The following is a 19,979-nucleotide window of genomic DNA, read 5'->3' as shown; positions in this document are numbered from 1 at the left end:
AGCACAGTTGTTGATAAAATTATTGGTGTGGGAAATATGGTCCATATCTAATTTATTAGACGTTTTAGTTCTCCCTAGCATGCCACCCCCACCCCATACACACGGTGGCTTTCAGGCTCCATCTTCAAGGCTCAGATTCTACTCAATCCACCTTTATTCCTGTCAGGTAACAATGTCGTCTTTGCTGACCGTGACCTATGCATGTTTAAAATAAGTACCATTATTTTCATTAACTGAGAAGATGGAGACCGCTGTGACTTTCTAAATATTCTTGCCTTTTCCCCCTCGGAGGTAACCCTGGGCCTCGTTCGTGATCTTTCCTCTCCTTCCTGTCCCAGAGAGGTTCCTCTCTTCCTTCCCCTCAACGCTCAGTCAGGTCTCTGCTGGCTTTCCTGGAATGCTCTCACTTGTCCCCAGGAGTCTTTAGGTTTCCCCAAGCCTGGGACTCCTTCCTCTTTGCTTCCTGATAGGCCTAGTGATAATCCCAAGTTGAACCTGCTGCCTTTGTATGCTTAGTCGCTCAGTCATGTCCGACTCTTTGTGGCCCCATGGATGGTAGCCCACTGGGCTCTTCTGCCCATGAAATTTTCCAGGTGACAATACTGGAGTGGGGTGCCATTTCGTACTCCAAGGGATCTTTCTGATCCAGGGATCGAACCCTTGTGTCTCCTGCATTGGCACATGGCTTCTTTACCACTGGCACCACCTGGGAAGCCCACCTTCTTTAATGACCATTAAATACTAAACATGAATGAATACTCAATGGGTCCCAGGCATTGGGCCAAGTAATCCACGTGGGTATATATATATATATATATATATATATACCTTCAAATAAGATAGACTCTCTTCTTTTCAGTAGCTGACAGCTATCAAACCGATTCAACAGGTAACCTGTTCTACGTATCACCCCCCCCAAACAATCATTCAGCAAACATTTCCTGAGTCAAATCCAAGTGACACAGTGATGGCTAAAGACATTCCTTGCTCTCGAGGATGGATAGTGTTTGCAATTCTGTGAGCCCATACCAGCCTCACATCGCATTTTGAACTTGCCCTTATTTCCTGTCCCAAATTCTGAAGTGTATTTTATATGAATCCAGAATGCTTCATGTGGTTTTTCTTCAATTTTGGTAGAAACTTTTGAAGGCAGACTGTTTTTCCAAAACTGAATTGCTGTTTTATCTTTCATGGTCATTGCCTGACAGAGGACTCTAACCACAGGGCCACCTCCTGTGCTCTGTTCAGCTCCAGGGGGACCAAACACATCTCAATCTAAGTGACTCTTGGTGCTCAAGAAATATGTGTTTGACTCTTAGGATGCCAGCAATTTATGAAACATTGTTTTGTTTTAAAAAATGTATCCTTAAATCCTTTCTTTCTCCTACTCCCTTCAGTTTCCTCTAGAACATAAAGCCATGGAAATAATTCATGCTCACTGGTTCAGAAGTAGGTGATGTTTTGAAAATTTATTTTCTTATGAGTCAGATACATATGATTTAGTAATCTGTGTATGCCTCCAATTATATGCCTAACCTGTTGTTTTCTAATGGTGTTTTGACATGACTTTGTAACACTTGTTATATATATTGACAATCTCATTGGAAGGGTAGAGGTATGTGATTTCTTTTTATCATTGAGGGTTGTCGTTTCTAACCATGGATTCTCAAAGAAAAATGATTGCTCTTGTTTGGATTTAAGACTTCAATGAATTAACGTAATGTCATTTGAACTTCAGGTACTTCTGCTTCTATTCTGATGTCAGTGAACATATGTCAGATTTCTTCTGTTATGGCAGCAGTATAGCATCAATAGCAATATTTCATATTAATCAAAATATAAGATGTCTCACCTTTATCTTTGTGTGCATATATAGGGGGAGGTGGGGAGGGTAGCACTCTCTTAGCTTGGAAAAGAATTTCTCTTAGGAAAGGAAATAAGTTTCTAGGAAACTATTTTGAAAAACAGTTTTATGGATGAAAAAAGAACCTGAGGCCATAAGTTAGAAGGAAACAAGACTGTGAAAGATAGAACTGACTGCTTGGCAATAGAAAAATAGAAGGAATTTTTCTCTCAGTATACATGGAAGAAAGAGTGATTAAAGAGAGGAATGAAGTGGGGAAAAAATTAATATTCAGTTCAATTAAATAATTAATAGGTGAATTTTACTTTTTTCCCTATGTGCCCTTAATCGCAAAACTGAGTCAGAAGACCAGAAATTGGGAATTAGATATGACCTTGAGAATGCAGGATCCTTAGATGTTGAAAGTCATGTGGAGAAGGAACTGTACTTTTTTTGATAAGACAAGATGTGGGACATTGGAGCCTAGATCTAAAGGAGCAAGAAGACTCCAGGTGACATCTGTGTTTCATATATAGTCATGCCTGGCTTTGATTCTCAGCTCTGCCTTTTTTACCAGCTATGTACCCTTTGGAAAGATAGTTTCCTCATTCACAAAACGGAAATAATAAAAGTATCTACGTGTGTGTGTGTGTGTATGTGTGTGTGTATATATATACGTATATATATATATATATGTATATATGTATGTATATGTACGTGCATGCATGCTAAGTTGCTTCAGTTGTGTCTGACTCTTTGCAACCCTATGGACCATAGCCCACCAGGCTCCTCTGTCCATGGGGATTCTCTAGGCAAGAATCCTGGAGTGGGTTGCCATGCTCTCTTCCAGGGGAACTTTCCAACCCAGGGATCAAACCTGAGTCTTCTGTGTCTCCTGCATTGGCAGGTGGGTTCTTAACCACTAGTGCCATCTGGGAAGTCCATATATATGTATGTATATGTGTGTATATATATTTTTTTTTAACTGGGTCTTCTTGATGAAATAAATTAATACATGTGAAGAGGTTAGAAAAATGCTGTACATAGTAAGCACTGCATGTTGCCATATACATCATCCATCCTCATGCAAGCACACATATGACAGAACATTTGGGTTTGCTTTTCATGTATATCCTTAAAACTGAGTTCCAGAGAAGTAGTACATATAAAAGCCACGCTCATGCTTAGTTTCTCAGTCATGCCCGAGTTTTTGGGACCCCTATGACTGTAGCCCACCAGACTTCTCTGTATGGGGTTTTTCAGGCAAGAATACTGGAATGGGTTGCCATTTTCCTCCTCCATGGGATCTTCCTGACCCTGAGACCAAACCTATGTCTCCTGTATCCCCTACATTGCAGGCAGATTCTTTACCTTCTGTGCCATTGGGGAAGTCTATAAAACCCATTTTAAGTAGTTAAAATTGATTCAGAATCCATTTTTTCTAACACCCTTATTTCTCGTTTAAATATCAAAAAGTATTTAATACTTAAAACGAATAAATTAGTAATTTATTATCTGTTTATCAATATATATTGATATCTATGTATGACTATATATATTGATATCTATATACTGAGATATAGATATCTATATGTTGATCTATATCTTGAGATATAGATATCAATATATATAATCTGTATATTATTTGGCTCCATATGTCATCTTGTATTCATTTTATTTTTTCATTATATATTTTATAAGACCAAAATCTTATCAAAGTCTTGATATATTTTCCAATCCACATATATTTGCTCTTCAGAAGTAGTGCTTTGTTTCTAAAGTAATGGTGTAACTAGGACTCATTATATATAACTTTTATAGTTTTAATCATTGGGCTCTTCTCTGCATAAAATGGAAAAGCAGCTTACTTTGTAGAAGTTATTAGCTTCAGTGGTTACTAAATGCTGTCTTATGTAAAATATTCAACTACAGGGATGGTGATGTTATTTTGAGAATGTAATTACTGTGTGTTTTGATTGCTTCCTTTTAAACCTTTAGGCCATTTACTACTGACCAATTTTGGTAGCCATTTATGTTGGTAAAAACTGTTTTAGCCTATTGATTCCAATATATCTAGAAACTTAGCCATGAAAAACTATAATTTATATCTAAATAATCTTCTAGAAAACCTTTTCTCCTAAATAACTGTTTGTTTTACCTAATTTTTCTCCAGAATTATTTGGTCTTTTAATCAATGTGTATGTAGGGTGGCAGGGTGTTGTAGGGGCACAACTTTAAAAAGATATACTCTTTAATAGTGATTTTGTTTATAGTTGGGAGGAAACTTTTGCAATAAAATATTCTGCTTTAGCTCAGCACAAGCTAGAAATGGGAAACACGGGAGAACAAGGGGAATCGTGATGGCAGAAAGGGTGAGGGACCTGACCTGAGAAGGACATGGAGAGATCCGACCTCACTCAGGACATCGGGCCGATCCCAATACTTCCCCCTTTACCTCCAGACACTTTTCCAATCTGGTCTTTCTTCTCTGTTCTCATGACCTCCCATTTTTGCACTTCTTGCATCTTACTGTTATTGCTTCCTTCATTTTCTGTGTTAATACAGTGAAAGCTCTTTAGGAACAAGGACTGTGTCTGCTTGCTGTATCCCCAGTACCTAGGGCATTTAGAAGGCTAACGAGTATGTGTGGAATGAATTAGTGAATTCACTTATACGTCACTTTGCAAGTTGGTGACTATTTACTGTGTTCAAAAGACCCATTTCCCATGCCTTAGTACTTAGTCTGGCAAGGAATTAAGTTCATAAAATCTGTGAGAAGGATAGCCTGCCAGTACATATCAAGGCCTTCCAAGTGTATAGAGGAATATGTTGAAAGAAACAGTCATGAATCTGAGTAAACATAAATCTATGAGACTGTTCATTACAGAACTGTTTGTAATAATAAAATGTTAAAAAAAAGAACCCTAAATATCCAATAAAGGTAATAGTTAATAGATACTCTACATTCACAGGATAAGGCCATGCAATCACTGAAAATCATTTTGCAAAGGAATGTTTAATGATGGGGGAAGGTTTATTGATGTGTCAAAAGTGGAAACAATATCTTTGATATCAACTTTACTAAAATAATAATTAGTATACATTTGCTTAGAAAAAAAATAAGACTGATAACACATACCACAATGTTAATAGTAGTTATCTCTAAGTGACAGAATCCTGGGTGGTTTCCATTTTCTCCTTTGGTGGCCTTTCTGAATTTTTTTAAATTCTAAAACAAACACATAGCACTTTTGTTAGAAGGGTGGAAGAAAGAATGTTTTTCCAGTGTTACTTTGTGGGACAAACAAACGCACGAGAAAGGAATTGAAAGGGCAGTGGATGGTGAGGAGCAGAGACGGTGTGTGCTCAAGATACAGATGACTCAATGGTCAAGAAGCGCAGCCACCAATGAGTTTGTCTGGTGGGGTCAGTAGAGCTCAGATAGCTGGCCAGGTGCAGAGAGATCCCTGGAACCTGAGGAGCAAGATTGGTATGTATCACCTTTGTCATTGCTTTGGCGCTGAGTCCTCCGAAGAGTATCAAGCCATGTGAAGTAGGTAGAAAACAGAACCCTGGTAAGTTTTGTCTAGAGGCAGGGTCTGTATTCTGCCTGGGTGGTTTTTTTTCAGCATAGGATTAGCCATGCATTCCTTTGGCTCTTAGTATGTGTTTATTGCTTTCTTTTTCTGCACCTTGTTCTTTGTTTCTGCAGTGATGTTTTGAGAGACAGTGGGTAGAGTGGAAAGAGGTGGGCTTTTGAGCTTGGCCGAATTCAGCAGACAGGAGCTCCAGCCCTGCTTTATCACCTCTGAGCTCTTTGACCTTGGACAACTTTGTTTCCATGCCCTGAGCCACGAGTTTTAAAATGAGGCTAATAACAAGTACCTTGCAGGGTTTTAAGCAACATAGATGTATATAAAGTCACCAGCTCAATGCCTTTCACAGTCACAGAAAGCTAATAAATGTTAGCTATTGTCCTTAAGATTGTCTTTTCTCATTGTTCTTGCTTACACAAGCACAGTGTATCTTATAATTACAAAACCATATGCTTGTGTTGATGTCTTGTTTTGTTTGTCATTTTCAAATTTTTTTTTACTTAAGAAAAACTAGTAACAATCTTTAAAAAGTTTGAATCTTCCCCAGTCAAAGCTAGCTGCTTTGTTGATTCTGAGTGATCCTAACCAAAATCAATAGTGTGGTGATACTTCTGTTTCATTCTGACATCTAGCAGTCACCTAAACTGGCCTCCCCAGAACAAAACAGTCTTTGAGAAATGCAAGCACATCACTCAGCCCTGTTATGGAAAACTGGCAGACACCTGGATGTGCCCACAGGGACTGTGATTCCATTTCTCACTCCATAAGCAACATCCTTCTGTTGTGAATTAAATCTTCACAGTCGAAGTCTGTGTCTGCATGTGCTTGTTTATTTGGAAAAGAAATGTTATTCAGAGACATTTTATTTGTAATAGTTATGGAGCAACATGAGAGTGGGTGAGCTGAATAGTGGTATAGTGCGCTTTCCATGTGAAGCTTCCTCATGAGCATTTATTTTTCTTTCTGGCTTAACTCTCATTTCCTATTAGGATAAGGGACAAGTTATATTTTATACATAAGCGTGAGTGTGAGGGCTTACATGTGTTGGTAACATGTATGGATATTGTATGTGGTCTGTACATCAGTTGGTGTATATAATACCTGAAGCTGTGCATGTTGGTGAACTGATTTCTGTTTGCACAAGCAGGTTTCTTTTCTCTGGTTTCACCCACCCTTGCTTTATTCAAGAGGGTAAATGCTGTCCTCTTATCTCACAGCCCATGCCGAGTTCAGCATCTGAAGAAGCTTAAGGTCCCGATGCATCAAATTATCGTGCTCAAACTGTTGTTTATTACAGTCCAGTTTGTCCTGTCATTCCAGTGACAGAATGTCAAAGCTTTTCTTTCTGTTACCTTCAGCTCTCAGCATCTGCAGGGATCTGATATGCTGTTCCTGCTTTACTCTGAGGGAAACTCTGAAATGCACGAGATGAAGGCTGCAGGCACTGGTTAACCCTTTTGCTAAAGCTCAGGTTTATGCCCCACTGCTTCCCTCACCACACCGCAAAAGTGTGCTCCATTTTATGGCTGCCTGGTAGTGTCTTACATATTTCCATCACCCTTCTTTTGAGCAGTGAAAAACCACAAGCAAATCATGTGTGATAGCATTCATGAAAGTACTGACAGTATAAGTCTAGAAATTCAGTGTCCATTTCATCACTAACTACAAGTATCCAATCTGTAATCTGAGTGATTTAATTTGGATAAATAGGAATCTTGTATCCTTTAAAACTCAATCTAGAATAGCTAAATATGCACATGAATTTCTCACTGGATATTTAAAATCTTCAACTTCTAGACTTTATTTTTTTTAATTAGACACATGTGTACATAATTATGTATTTTTGGTTTTATATGACAGTAATCATACATGTAATTATATATGACTTGTCTTTCTGGGATGAAGTTTTGTGCTGCCAAAAGATGCTTTCATTGCTAGGATAGAATGCAACTTCTCTTGTTCAGGTAAGAGAAAATCTGCCAGTAGTGAAAAATACCACCCTGATTCGAGGAAGCATTTGTATATTTCTCCTTAAAATCTTTGACCAGAGCAGCCCGCTTCTCTCACCTAGACTTCAGCAGTCACCTGCTCACTCATCCCTCTGCATTCATTCTTGTTTCCCTCTCAGATCTTTTCACTGAAGGGAAACTAGAATGATCTTGCATACCAATACATCTGATCATATCACTTCTCTCTTTGAAACTGAGTCCTTCTGTACATGAAGCTGAATCTCTCCCCACGCGTCCCCGGCTCTCTGCTCTGAGCACACCTTGCCTTCTGCTCCCTCATGCAAGCCTTGCTCCTTCTGTGCTGTTTCTCTGCCCAAAATGCTCTGCTCACCCTTTTTTTTTTTTTACCCCATTAGCTCCTAGTTACCTTGTGATCTCACCCCAGAGCTTCCTTAGAGAACCTTTCCCAGACCTGTCTGCCAAGGCCAGATCACCATCCTTGTTAATAACAGGTGACACGCCTCTTAAACATGCGTCCGAGTTACCATGTTATACTTGTGTCATTGTTTGATCACAGTTCATCTCCCTCACTAGACTGAGTTCCATGTCAGCAGAGCCCAGCCCAAAGCCTGGCATATGGTACATGCTCAGTGGAAGCTTGTAGGAGAATGGAATGAAGACAACCATATCTGTAGTATTTTCTGTTTTATGAAAGTATATCCTCAGTCACCCTGGTTTACAGTTTTCACAGATATCCACTCTTTTTTTTTATCAATTGAAGTGTAGTACATTTACAATGTTGTGTTCATTTCTGCGGTACAGCAAAGTGATTCAGTTATACATATGTATACATTTTTTATATTCTTTTCCATTATGGTTTCTCACAGGATACATCACAGTTCCTTGTGCTGTACAATAGGACCTTGTTGTTTAGGCATTCTGTATATAATAGTTTGCATCTTCTAACCCCAAACTCCCAACCCATCCCTCCCTCCCTCTCCCCCTCGCAACCACAAACCTGTCCTTTACAGATAATCACTCTTAACAGTGACACCTGATTCACTTAATTATCACTGTTGAGAACTTGCTTTCTTTGTATATTCGTTTTGTAGTCTGCTGTATAGACTAGCCTTTTAAAAATTAAAATCCCTGCTCCAAACAGGGTTTGAATTTCAAAAAGAAAGTGAAAGCAAAGTCACTCAGTTGTGTCCAACTCTTTGTGACCCTATGGACTATAGCCTGTCAGGCTCCTTTGTCCATGGGATTTTCCAGGCAAGAATACTGGAGTGACTCCGACATAAATCACAGCAGGATCTTCCATGACCCACCTCCCAGAATATTGGAAATAAAAGCAAAAATAAACAAATGGGACCTAATTAAAATTAAAAGCTTTTGCACAACAAAGGAAACTATAAGCAAGGTGAAAAGACAGCCTTCAGAATGGGAGAAAATAACACCAAACGAAGCAACAGACAAACAATTAATCTCAAAAATATACAAGCAACTCCTGCAGCTAATTCCAGAAAAATAAACGACCCAATCAAAAACTGGGCCAAAGAACTAAACAGACATTTCTCCAAAGAAGACATACAGATGGCTAACAAACACATGAAAAGATGCTCAACATCACTCATTATTAGAGAAATGCAAATCAAAACCACAGTGAGGTACAATTTCACACCAGTCAGAATGGCTGCTATCCAAAAGTCTACAAGCAATAAATGCTGGAGAGGGTGTGGAGAAAAGGGAACCCTCTTACACTGTTGGTGGAAATGCAAACTAGCACAGCCACTATGGAGAACAGCGTGGAGATTCCTTAAAAAACTGGGAATAGAACTGCCATATGACCCAGCAATCCACTGCTGGGCATACACACGGAGGAAACCAGAATTGAAAGAGACGCGTGTACCCCAATGTTCATCGCAGCACTGTTTACAATAGCCAGGACATGGAAGCAACCTAGATGTCCATCAGCAGACGAATGGATAAGGGAGCTGTGGTACATATACACAATGGAATATTACTCAGCCATTAAAAAAAATACATTTGAATCAGTTCTATTGAGATGGATGAAACTGGAGCCCATTATACAGAGTGAAGTAAGCCAGAAAGAAAAACACCAATACAGTATACTAATGCATACATATGGAATTTGAAAAATGGTAACGATAGCCCTATATGCGAGACAGAATAAGAGACACAGATGCATAGAACAGTCTTATGGACTCTGAGGGAGAAGGTGAGGGTGGGACGTTCTGGGAGAATAGCATTGAAACATGTATATTATCATATGTGAAACAGAACACCATTCCAGGTTCTATGCATGAGACAAATGCTCAGGGCCAGGGCAATGGGATGACCCAGAGGGATGGGATGGGGAGGGAGGTGGGAGGGGGGTTCAGGATGGGGAACACATGTAAACCCATGGCTGATTCATGTCAATATATGGCAAAAACCACTACAATATTGTAAAGTAATTAGCCCCCAACTAAAATAAATAAATTTATTAAAAAAACAAAAAAAGAATACTGGAGTGAGTTGCCATTTCCTTCTCCAGGGGATCTTCCGAACCCAGGGATCGAACTCAGGTCTCCCACATTGCAGGCAGACTCTTTACTGTCAGAGCCACCAAGGAATCAAAAAATTCCCTCTAGTTTCAAGCAGCATGGATCGGGTTCGAGGATATGTTTCCATAAGAGACAAGAGAGGGAGATTATTGACTTCCTAGCACCTCTTGAAAAAGATCCTTCCAATGAGACCTGATTATTTTCATATTGTGTATTTTCAGAACAAGAGATGTTAAAAAAGAAAAAGACACCGTGACACCAGATGTACAGGATCTGTCCCTGTAGTTTTGGGTTACCTTTTGCTTTTGTCCATTTGTGACAGTTCTCTCAGGGATTGCTTTGCCGATCTGGGCGGTATGTGGCATGATTGTGGTCTGTAAACAGTTTTGTAGATCCACTTTAAACCACACTTAGACCTAGGCTTGAGGATTCCAGGGAAAGATCAGTAAGAATCTTTTGGCTTTAAGATGACATCTGAGCATGCTACCTTTTCATTTTTCTTTCATCTTTTAGTTTCAAGGAGGGAAAAAAACTATTTTTTTATTCACTGTAATTTTTGAATACATATATATATTTACTTAAACAGTGGCTAATTCAGTCAAGAAAATAGCTGTTAATTAGAAAATGCAAGTTTAGGAAAAATAGGAGTCAATTGTAACACAGGAAGCCTAGGGGATATGGTGAAGGTGGGGTCAAGGTGGACAGAGAATGACCTTTTGGCGTCACCAGCTCAGTTTGTGTGTCACAAGTGCAGAATAATGAATTACCCCACTCCTCTAAGCTAAGAGATTGTGGAAACCTTATATAAATGGGCCCATCTTCTTCCCATACTTGACGAGGCTACATTTTTTTGTCCCCTCCAAAGATACTGTATAAGATTGACATTATCAGAACGAAAATAATGTTGCTTGCTATTTTTTTCCTAAACAGCAGCAAATAAGCAGAGGCCATTTTCTAAGTAACAGTGACTTCCTGCTTCACTAAAAGATTATTTATGTTCTGTAGAAATACACTATTGAAATGGTAGTTCCAGCAAGCAAGTTGGACCATCAGTGCAGGAGATAAACTGTTAGCAATAATGAAGAGATGCTCCCCAAACTGAGAATATACTGTTTTGTGATAAAGAACTTTGGGGTGGTTTTAATCACTTTTTGCCTTTCAAGAGAATTTGTCCACTTAATATATTAATAGAAGCAATCTTAGTTTCAGGTTTATAATGTTTCTGAATATATGTTTTTCATTGTACACATGAAAATTAAATTTAGAGGAAAGAGTCTCAAAAATCACTCTTCTGTAAATCTGACTATAAACTCTGCTTCTCCTTTGCTGCCATTATGGGATTGGAGTAATTAAGCAGACATAATATAACACATAAAGGAATTTATTAGGCTTTTATTAAGGCTGGATAATTTGAGTTTCAGATTTTAAATCTCAAAGGGCTCATAATTGTTGTCATTTTCTACTAAAAGCCACATTTAGAAAGAAGTTAAACTACGGTGCAAAGGAAAAGATGTGTTTGAATGGAAAGTACATAGTGCCATTTTCATTAATTCAGCACTTAAATGCGAGTACCTATTGTGCCTAGCATGAGGCTTTTAATAAGTAAGAAGACACTGCTTGCCTGAGTTCCCTAATTTATGCTGATATTTTTCTTGAAACAGTGTTAATTGCAGGAAGTCGTCATTGGAGATGGAGATGTGCTTTGGTAGGAAGGGAGAGATTGGTTTCATATTCCAAAAATGTGAGCAACTAATTTGCCAGACCGATTTAAAATCTTAGAAAGGTTTTCAATTTGATTATTGACTCAAGAAACACACTGAAACAGCTCCAGAATTCGGCAGCATGAATTCGGGAATGGTTTGGAAGACTGAACAGCCGTCTTTTGGTTAAACATTGTGTCCTTGCAGTTTCAACCTTTGTTTTTAAAAATGCCATCTGAAGAGTGTCAGTGAGTGTGGTATCTTTGATTTTTTAGGACTTTTTTTCCTGTGCATTAATATATTTGGTACTGAAATTCTCTCTGTGGATATTGTAAGGTACTGAACTTTACTGTCCCCACAAAATTCCTTGAAATTTTGCCTCTATGATTATGAGCCTTAATTTACAGTTTTCTCCCAGAAGAGAAGCATCCAAAGCCTTTCCTAGTGGCATGGTTGTCAGGGCAACAGATAGGTGATACTTCCTGTCCTGTCCTGTCTCCTTGCGTGTGGTCATGTATGCTCTGCTGCTGCTGCTGCTAAGTCGCTTCAGTCCTGTCTGACTCTGTACAGCCCCATGGACAGCAGCCCATCAGGCTCCTCTGTCCACGGAATTCTCTAGGCGAGAATACTGGAGTGGGTTGCCATCTCCTTCTCCACATGTATGCTCAGTTTTGTCCAACTCTTTGTGACCCCATGGACTATAGCCCACCAGGCTCCTCTGTCCATGGAATTTTCCAGGCAAGCATACTCAAGTGGGTTGCTATTTCCTCTTCCAGGGGATCTTCCCTACCCAGGAATCAAACCTGAGTCTCCTGCATTGAATGTAGGCAGACTCTTTACCACTGAGCCATCTGGGAAGCTCCCATCCTATCTCCTTACGGTCTCCTTATTCCCCATAAAGCTGCATCTCTTTGGGATCATGAAAATAAATATTTCCCCAAGAGAGGCAGCATTTTAAAATTTAAGAGACCCTGAAACCAAAAGCTGTCATGGAAAGGGAGTAAATGGGGCTCAGAACCATGAAGTTCATTCCACTGTTTTGCATACAACCAGAAGGCAATGGCACCCCACTCCAGTACTCTTGCCTGGGAAACTGCATGGATGGAGGAGCCTGGTAGGCTGCAGCCCATGGGGTCTCGAAGAGTTGGACACGACTGAGCGACTTCACTTTGACTTTTCACTTTTCACTTTCATGCACTGGAGGAGGAAATGGCAACCCACTCCAGTTTTCTTGCCTGGAGAATCCAGGGACGGGGGAGCCTGGTGGGCTGCCGTCTATGGGGTCGCACAGAGTCGGACACGACTGACGCGACTTAGCAGCAGCAGCAGCAGCAGCAGCCCTGGCCGAGGATTTAAGTTGGATGAATTCTGTTTAATGGAGCTTATGCTCTCGTGTTGAAAATAAAAGCAAGACTGCAGCGATCAGTCAGGCTGAGCATCACATTTGTAGTTTCTGTGCCACCTGTTTGTTCTCATGGACCTGGAATAAGACTGTTGATGTCACATTTCCTGTGTCACACCTGAGCACATCAGGGTGGACTCACCACACCCACAGAGTGAAGTCAGGGCATCTGTCTGACGAAACTCACAGAGTTTGGCCTTAAATTCCTGCCTGATGTAGGGGGCCAGCAAATGGCCCTTTTCTCCTCCTCTCTACTCCTCACTGGTTCCGCCTTGTGAGAAAGACACTTCTCTCCAGATGGCAGAAGCTGACGTGGTGGTTTCTTGGCCCTGGTTGCATCTGGCTTCTTCCTGGGGTTTCTGTAATACCCTGTGCCACTTCACACCTCACAACACTGCAGAGGCCTCCCGTACATTCCTCGCCTCTTTGAGCTGCACCCTGGCCTCTTGGTCTTCACAGTAACATGAAACAAACACCAACGCGGAGCCACAGAGGAGCCCTGTGTGGTTTGGGGACGGAGTAGCCCTTGATTTCAAGTCACCACCTTTTGCTCTTTCCTTGCCTGTTTCTCTTCCACCTTAGTCCCTACCATTCAGAACCCTTAATGGTTCTCCAACCGAGTGCCAAAATCCTTACTCCATGGAGGCTTGTAAACCACAGACGTTTGTTAGATGAATATCAGGAAAAGGCATATGGAATTGCGTTCTCAAGCAAATCTTATCATAAACTTTGTGGTCTTATACTGATTCTATGGTTTTAATTAGCTGGGCTTGTGGCTCGCAGTCTTGCCTCTGTAGCTCTGTCTAAATTATACTCCCAGGATGGTCTGTCCCAGTGCTCTTAAGCCTTCAGTGCTGGTCCAGGGTGATGTTTTTACCAATCTAACATAAGGACAGTAGAATACAGCAAATTTAAAATCACTATTGAAGAGATACTTTTTAAAGTGACTTCCTATTTTGAAATGATTATGATCATAAATATTAAATCTTCACGAAAGTATGCCCCTACTTGTAAAATTTAAAAAAAAAAAGTGGTTAACCTTATAAACAAACTGGTTTTATTTCTTTTTTTAGAAGCTTCATCTGCCCCCTTCCCCAATTTTCCTAGTATTCCTGCTCTAATACCCTTATAATACTCACTGGTATCTATGCTTCACTACAACCCAAAGGCCTGAACTGGCCCCCTCTACTTTCCATCATCTCTTACCATTTCCTGTCTCAAAATTCAATTGGCTGGGTGGCATTTGTTCCTAAAAGTACTGGCTGGGGAAAAATACATCAATGATGGTATAATATAAACCAAGAAACTTATATTCATAAGCACAGGGTCAAAAAGTTCTCAATCCTGAGACTGGATCAGAATGCCCTTTCCTCTTCTATGGCTTCTTTTCTGCTTGAACCAGCTCTTCCACCTTTGTAAACCTGATTAATTTGGGGAGGTTTGATTTTTTTTTTTTCTTTTTTTAAAAAGTGAATTACTGCTTTTCATAGTGGCTACACCAATTAACATTCCCACCAACAGTGTAGGAGGGTTCCTTTTTCTCCACACCCTCTCCAGCATTTGTTGTTTGTAGACTTTTTGATGATGGCCATTCTGACCAGCGTCAGGTAATACCTCATTGTAGTTTCGATTTACAGTTCTCTAATAATTAGCAGTGTTGAAATCTGATGAATTTTTATTCCTCCTTGACACTTGACTACCAGCTTCACCATCACCGTACCAGTCTCTTGTGTTCCACACTTGTGCTCACTGCTTTCCTCAAGAGCATGGGCATATTATATCAGAAAGAATCTTTTTTTACCTCTGTCGCCATCACTAAGCTGGAAAGTTCCACAAGGTAAGGAATCTGGCTTCTTCATCTTTGTGACCTTGGCACACACTCGGAAGATTTTTTTGAACTGAAATGAACGGAACAGACAGCTAAGATGTGGCTAAGCAGGATGGAAGCACTTTCTTTCTTCCTTCTCCAAGTGACCCTTCAGAGGAGCAAACTTCCTTCCTGATTAAAACCCTGTTGCAAAGGTACTGACCATAGCTTTGGCAGCAGCAAAGAACACTTCTTACATCCGCTCCCTTCTACTTTCTCTTTCATGAGGGGTGGGACCACCTCGTTCTTATTTAAATCATTCAACTCTTCTAAGAGTGTCTGAGCAATCACTCCACTCCTAAAATCAGTTTCTTTGTTGCCCAGCTCACCTAAAATTGGTGCTCAAGTTTTTGTGTGGTAGTAAAGTAAAAGAAGTATCAATAGTATTGTTTAGGGGTCTAAACAAAAGAGCCAAAAAAATACCTGATTACTAATCAAAATATCAGATTGTTTTTATTTTCTCAGAACAGTCTGACATGATAAATAAGCTGGTAGGTTCTTTTTATTTTCATAATTATATCAAATTTCTTGATATTGCCTTATGGGGAAGGAACTACTAAAAAACACTCAGATTTGAGAACCATCAGAAGAGACTAGATAAATAAATTGTTGTGTTGATGTACTGGTCCCATTGGAAGAATATTTTTCATTTTATTCAAGCAAAATGCATTTCTTCAGAATGGATTGTTGCCAAGCTTGTGGCAGATACTGAGGAGAGGGTGAAGAGGACAGAGGTCACTGTCCCAGACAGGGAGGCTGGTGGGGGTCAGTGCAGCGCACCACAGAACACTTACCAAAGAGTGGGTAGAACGCCGTCAGGGTGATAACTGTCAAGAGGGAGGGCCTTAGCTACCTGAAGACTGGGGCAGGCAGGCGACTGAAGGGACATTTCACAGGGGAAGGGAAACCTGAGCTGAACCTAAAGTCTAGTTCAGAGCTTAGGAGGACATTCTGGAAGCAGACTGCCCGGATTCATATCCTAGTGCTTCCATTTACCACCTGCGTGACCTTCAGAAAGTAACTTAACCTGCCTGCGCAGGTAGCTTTCTCCTAAGTAAATGGAGGGTAAATGTAGTCCTTACCTCTTACAATTTTTTCTAAGTGTTACACATTTGAAATGACTCATGTTATACTCGCTGAGCACTTAGGACAATGCCTGGCACAGAATTAACTTTAACTACTATTAGGAGTTGACCTGACAGTTGAATTAGGGAAAAGAAGTCAATGTGGGGGTATAGAAGTGTGAGAGAGCCTACGAAGTTCAGGGAACTTTGTGTAGTTTTCCAGTATTGCCCCCAAAGGAGCTGCTACACGTAAGAGTAAAGAGAGGTGAAAACTGCGAGGAGAGGAGTTTGGACTTTATTCTATGATAAAGTGATGGGGCACCCATTAAAAGGCTTTAGGTGACTGGGTTTGGGCTTTGTAAAGAATATCCTCCTGCCAGTTTTAAGGCAGGAAAAGGAGATTGAGGATAACATAAAGCAGATGGTATGATGTGGCAGGCACGCAGGGGGGTGGACTCACAGGAGCGGCAGAGGAGAGGGTTCCACTCCTCACATGGAAGTTTTGTTAAAGGCTAATTGCCTTCATCCCTTTTGATGGGCCACGTCCTTTGATACACTAGTCATCAGCCAAATTAAATACTACTACAAGTATATTGTCCTCATTTCGAATTTAACTTCAGAAAAATCTTCAGATGGACAAAAGCTTAGCTTTCAATAGGCTAATCAAAGAGAACATAGTCAAAAATTATTATTGGAAAAGAAAAATGTAGACCTGCTGTGAACTATTGGGAGTATGGGTTTTTAAAATAGAGGAATAATTAAATAACTTCAGTGGAGGTTGTTGTTGTTGTTGTTGTTGTTGAGTTGCTAAGTCGTGTCCAACTCTTTGCGACCCCATGGACTGTAGCACGCCAGGCTTCCCTGTCTTTCACCATCTCCTGGAGTTTTCTCATACTTATGTCCATTGAGTCAGCGATCCCATCCAACCATCTCATCCTCTGTTGTCCCCTTCTCCTCCCGCAGACTGTTCTCCACTGCCACAGTTGAAAGCATCCATTCTTCGGCACTCAGCTTTCTTTATGATCCAACTCTCACATCCATTCATGGTTACTGGAAAAACCATAGCTTTGACCATACGGACCTTTGTTGGCAAAGCTTTGCTGGACCTTTGTCTCTGCTTTTTAATACAGTGTCTAGAAAAGCTGTCATAGCTTTTCTTCCAAGGAGCAAGTGTCATTTAGTTTCATGGTTACGATCACTATCTACAGTGATTTTGAAGCAGAAGCTATGCTGGGTACCATACTTTGACTATCTCATATGTTGCTACTAAACTTCTGTTTATTGTCTGCATCAGTACCGGTCTATTATGAGGGTGGAAGATATAAAACCCATACAACTGGCTATGCATGTGTGCATGCTCAGTCATCTCTGACTCTCTGCAATCCCATGGACTGTAGTCTGCCAGGCTCCTCTGTCCATGGAATTGTCCAGGCAAGAATACTGGAGTGGGTTGCCAGTTCTTTCTCCAGGGAATCTTCTCGACCCAGGGATCAAACCCATGGCTCCTGCATTTGCAGGCAGATTCTTTACTGCTGAGCCATTGGGTAAGCCCGGGTGACTAGGAGCATATCCCTTAACCTCTGAGAGACTTGGTTTCCTTTCCAGTTTCCTGGAGATAATATAGTCATGCCCTGGTATCCTTGGGAATTCCAGAATGCATGCGCACGCGCATGCAGACACACACACACACACACACACACATAATATCCACACCAAAATCTGTGGGTGCTCAAGTCCCGTATATAAAAGTGGCATAGTATTTTCATATAAAATACACACATCCTCCTGTGTACTTTAAATGGTCTCTAGATTTTAATAATACCTAATACAATGTAAGTGCTATGCAAATAATTGTAAATACAATGAAAATGCTATCTAACAGTTTCCAGGCATACATAAAATTCAAGCTTTGCTTTTTTGATCTTTCTGGAATTCTTTTTCCAAATATTTTTGACCTGCAGTTGGTTGAATCTGCTAATGCAGAACCCACAGATATAGAAGGCCATCTGAACTTCAGATGATTGTCATGAGAAACAAATGTGATAATGTAGGTGAGAGTCATGTGAAACAGAAAAATAGAGAGGTGCTGTGGTTTGCCAAGCTATGCATATCCTATGGGCTATTTTAAGCTGTTTGTCCTCTAGTTCTTATGAATTTGGGTTTAGTTTTTGTGGAGTTTTTGAGCCAGGGGAGGAGTTTGAGTTGTAATGCTGTTCAATTTTAATTTTTGAATTGCTTTTCTAAAATATTTCTTCCAAATGCGCTGTCAAAGCTGACGGTTGATTGACTTAATCACTTGTAATGAAAGTGCTGCTAAAAGTAACCATAACTAATTCATATGAACCATGGAAGGGCTATTTAATACCAGAAAATATTTAATTAGCTTAGAAACAAGGACAGCAGCTAGTTTATAATAGACATGATGATCTTACCTAGCAATGGCTACTAAACTTTGTCATTCTGCCTAGGCTACTAGAATTATTTAACAATCTTAGGCCTCATTGTGGCCAAGAATATGCACTTCTCACAACAGTTTTATGGTCTCTGTACTCTATTCTGTGGCCTCCCTTTGACACCGTGTGAATGTACCCTCTCAGAGGACTACTGCAAAGCTTGTAAACTGATTAAGGGACCAAACTCCTGAGTATGTTTACATGGATGGCCAGTTGACAGACCTTATCTAACATGTTCTTCTCTGCCATTGAAGTAAATCAGGACTGTTAGAGATTCTATTTGATTTAATTTAATAAACTGTATTCGCCATGAGGCATTATGCGCCTTGCTCAAGGAGACACAAGGGCCTGCAAGCTGATGTCAGAGCACATGGGTGAGTTTCTGAGGCCTTCTTACATTGCCTGCTACAGGTGTCTTCAGAAACCCTCGACTCTGTCATGTGTGATAGATGCTAGACATAGCCTAGAAGGTGTGCTGGATTATAAACGGCTGTGCACAGTTGGTGGCGCATTAATGCTTGACAGTAAGCCTGAGGTGTGGTGCGGTTCTATCCAGGCTGTATGTGTGGGATGTATCCTGTCTGTAGCCACAGACTGCAGGTGACTGAAGGAAGCATGCTGACTCGTGGCTTGAGAACAGAAGCAGAAGATGAAATGAAGTCAGTCAGTATATCCTTTGAGAAGATAAGAGACTTCTCACACCATTGAACTCAACTTTCTACTCTTGGTGAAGAACCGAATTCCATGCGGGTAACATCCGGGCACTCAAGCTGCTTCATCAGTGACGCTTATGAAGGGCATTTGAGATTAAAGCAAGATGGGATCATCATCAGGGTTGTCAAGTGTCAGCCAGCCTGGAAGACAACTCGTTTGAGCAGATGCTCTACAAACAACACGTGGAGGCTACAGAGAGATTAGTTTTGAGTCACTTTGGGGAAGAACCTTTAATGCTTAATTGACAGAGCTACATACGAAGACATTCTTGTAAGTGTACCTTTCCTTGGACTCAAAGCTGTTGTCTTACAAATCAGAAAGTAATACCCCACAGTTAGGAAAAGTTGATAGTAATTTCAAAATAAAATGCATGCCATCGGTTTCTAAGGGCTAAAGGGAATATTCTGAAATCAGGGTGATTTAAAAGAGCTATAGAAACAATTTCTAATGTCTCCATAGCCCAGGTAGATAGCAGGCTTTCAGAAGCTTTCTTTTAGGTAATATATTTAACTCCAAACCCAGAGCACTTATGGTATTTTTCTCTCTCTCCATCTTGGTTTCTACTCCTGTTCGACCCTCTCTCTCTCTCTTTCGTCTTTTTCTCAGAGATTCCTTTTTCCTCTTTACAAATATCCTCCTTCCCCAAAACATAAATATGTAAGTATTCTTTCCTACCTGAGAGAAGAGCAGATATGATTTGACTAGATATCTTGGGCTATAAGACAAAGTTCCAAATCAGTGAGGACTCGTGAGAAATCCACGTGAGAGGCAATAAATTATTTGTTTAGAGAAAGAAGGAACCTACACAGAACAGTTTTTATCCC

General features: G+C 40.3%; 1 protein-coding gene and 1 long non-coding RNA gene across 45 annotated transcripts in view; one reads left to right on the top strand and one right to left on the bottom strand.

Annotated features, from left to right (window-relative positions):
- CDKAL1 (CDKAL1 threonylcarbamoyladenosine tRNA methylthiotransferase) overlaps positions 1-19,979 on the top strand; it is a 918,695-nt gene that overhangs the window by 556,043 nt on the left and 342,673 nt on the right. The window lies entirely within an intron of this gene.
- LOC145516668 (uncharacterized) lies at positions 3,516-7,907 on the bottom strand. Its single transcript, XR_014061634.1, has 3 exons — positions 7,816-7,907; positions 4,983-5,072; positions 3,516-4,394 (listed from the first exon to the last, which is right to left on the bottom strand). It is a non-coding gene; the product is annotated as an uncharacterized LOC145516668 (long non-coding RNA).

The sequence above is a fragment of the Giraffa tippelskirchi genome, chromosome 8 (genome assembly GCF_054371585.1).
Source record: "Giraffa tippelskirchi isolate mGirTip1 chromosome 8, T2T-mGirTip1v1.2.pri, whole genome shotgun sequence".
NCBI classification, from domain to species: domain Eukaryota; kingdom Metazoa; phylum Chordata; class Mammalia; order Artiodactyla; family Giraffidae; genus Giraffa; species Giraffa tippelskirchi.
Note: the sequence above shows the minus strand (reverse complement) of the source record. Positions and strands in the feature narration are given on the sequence as shown.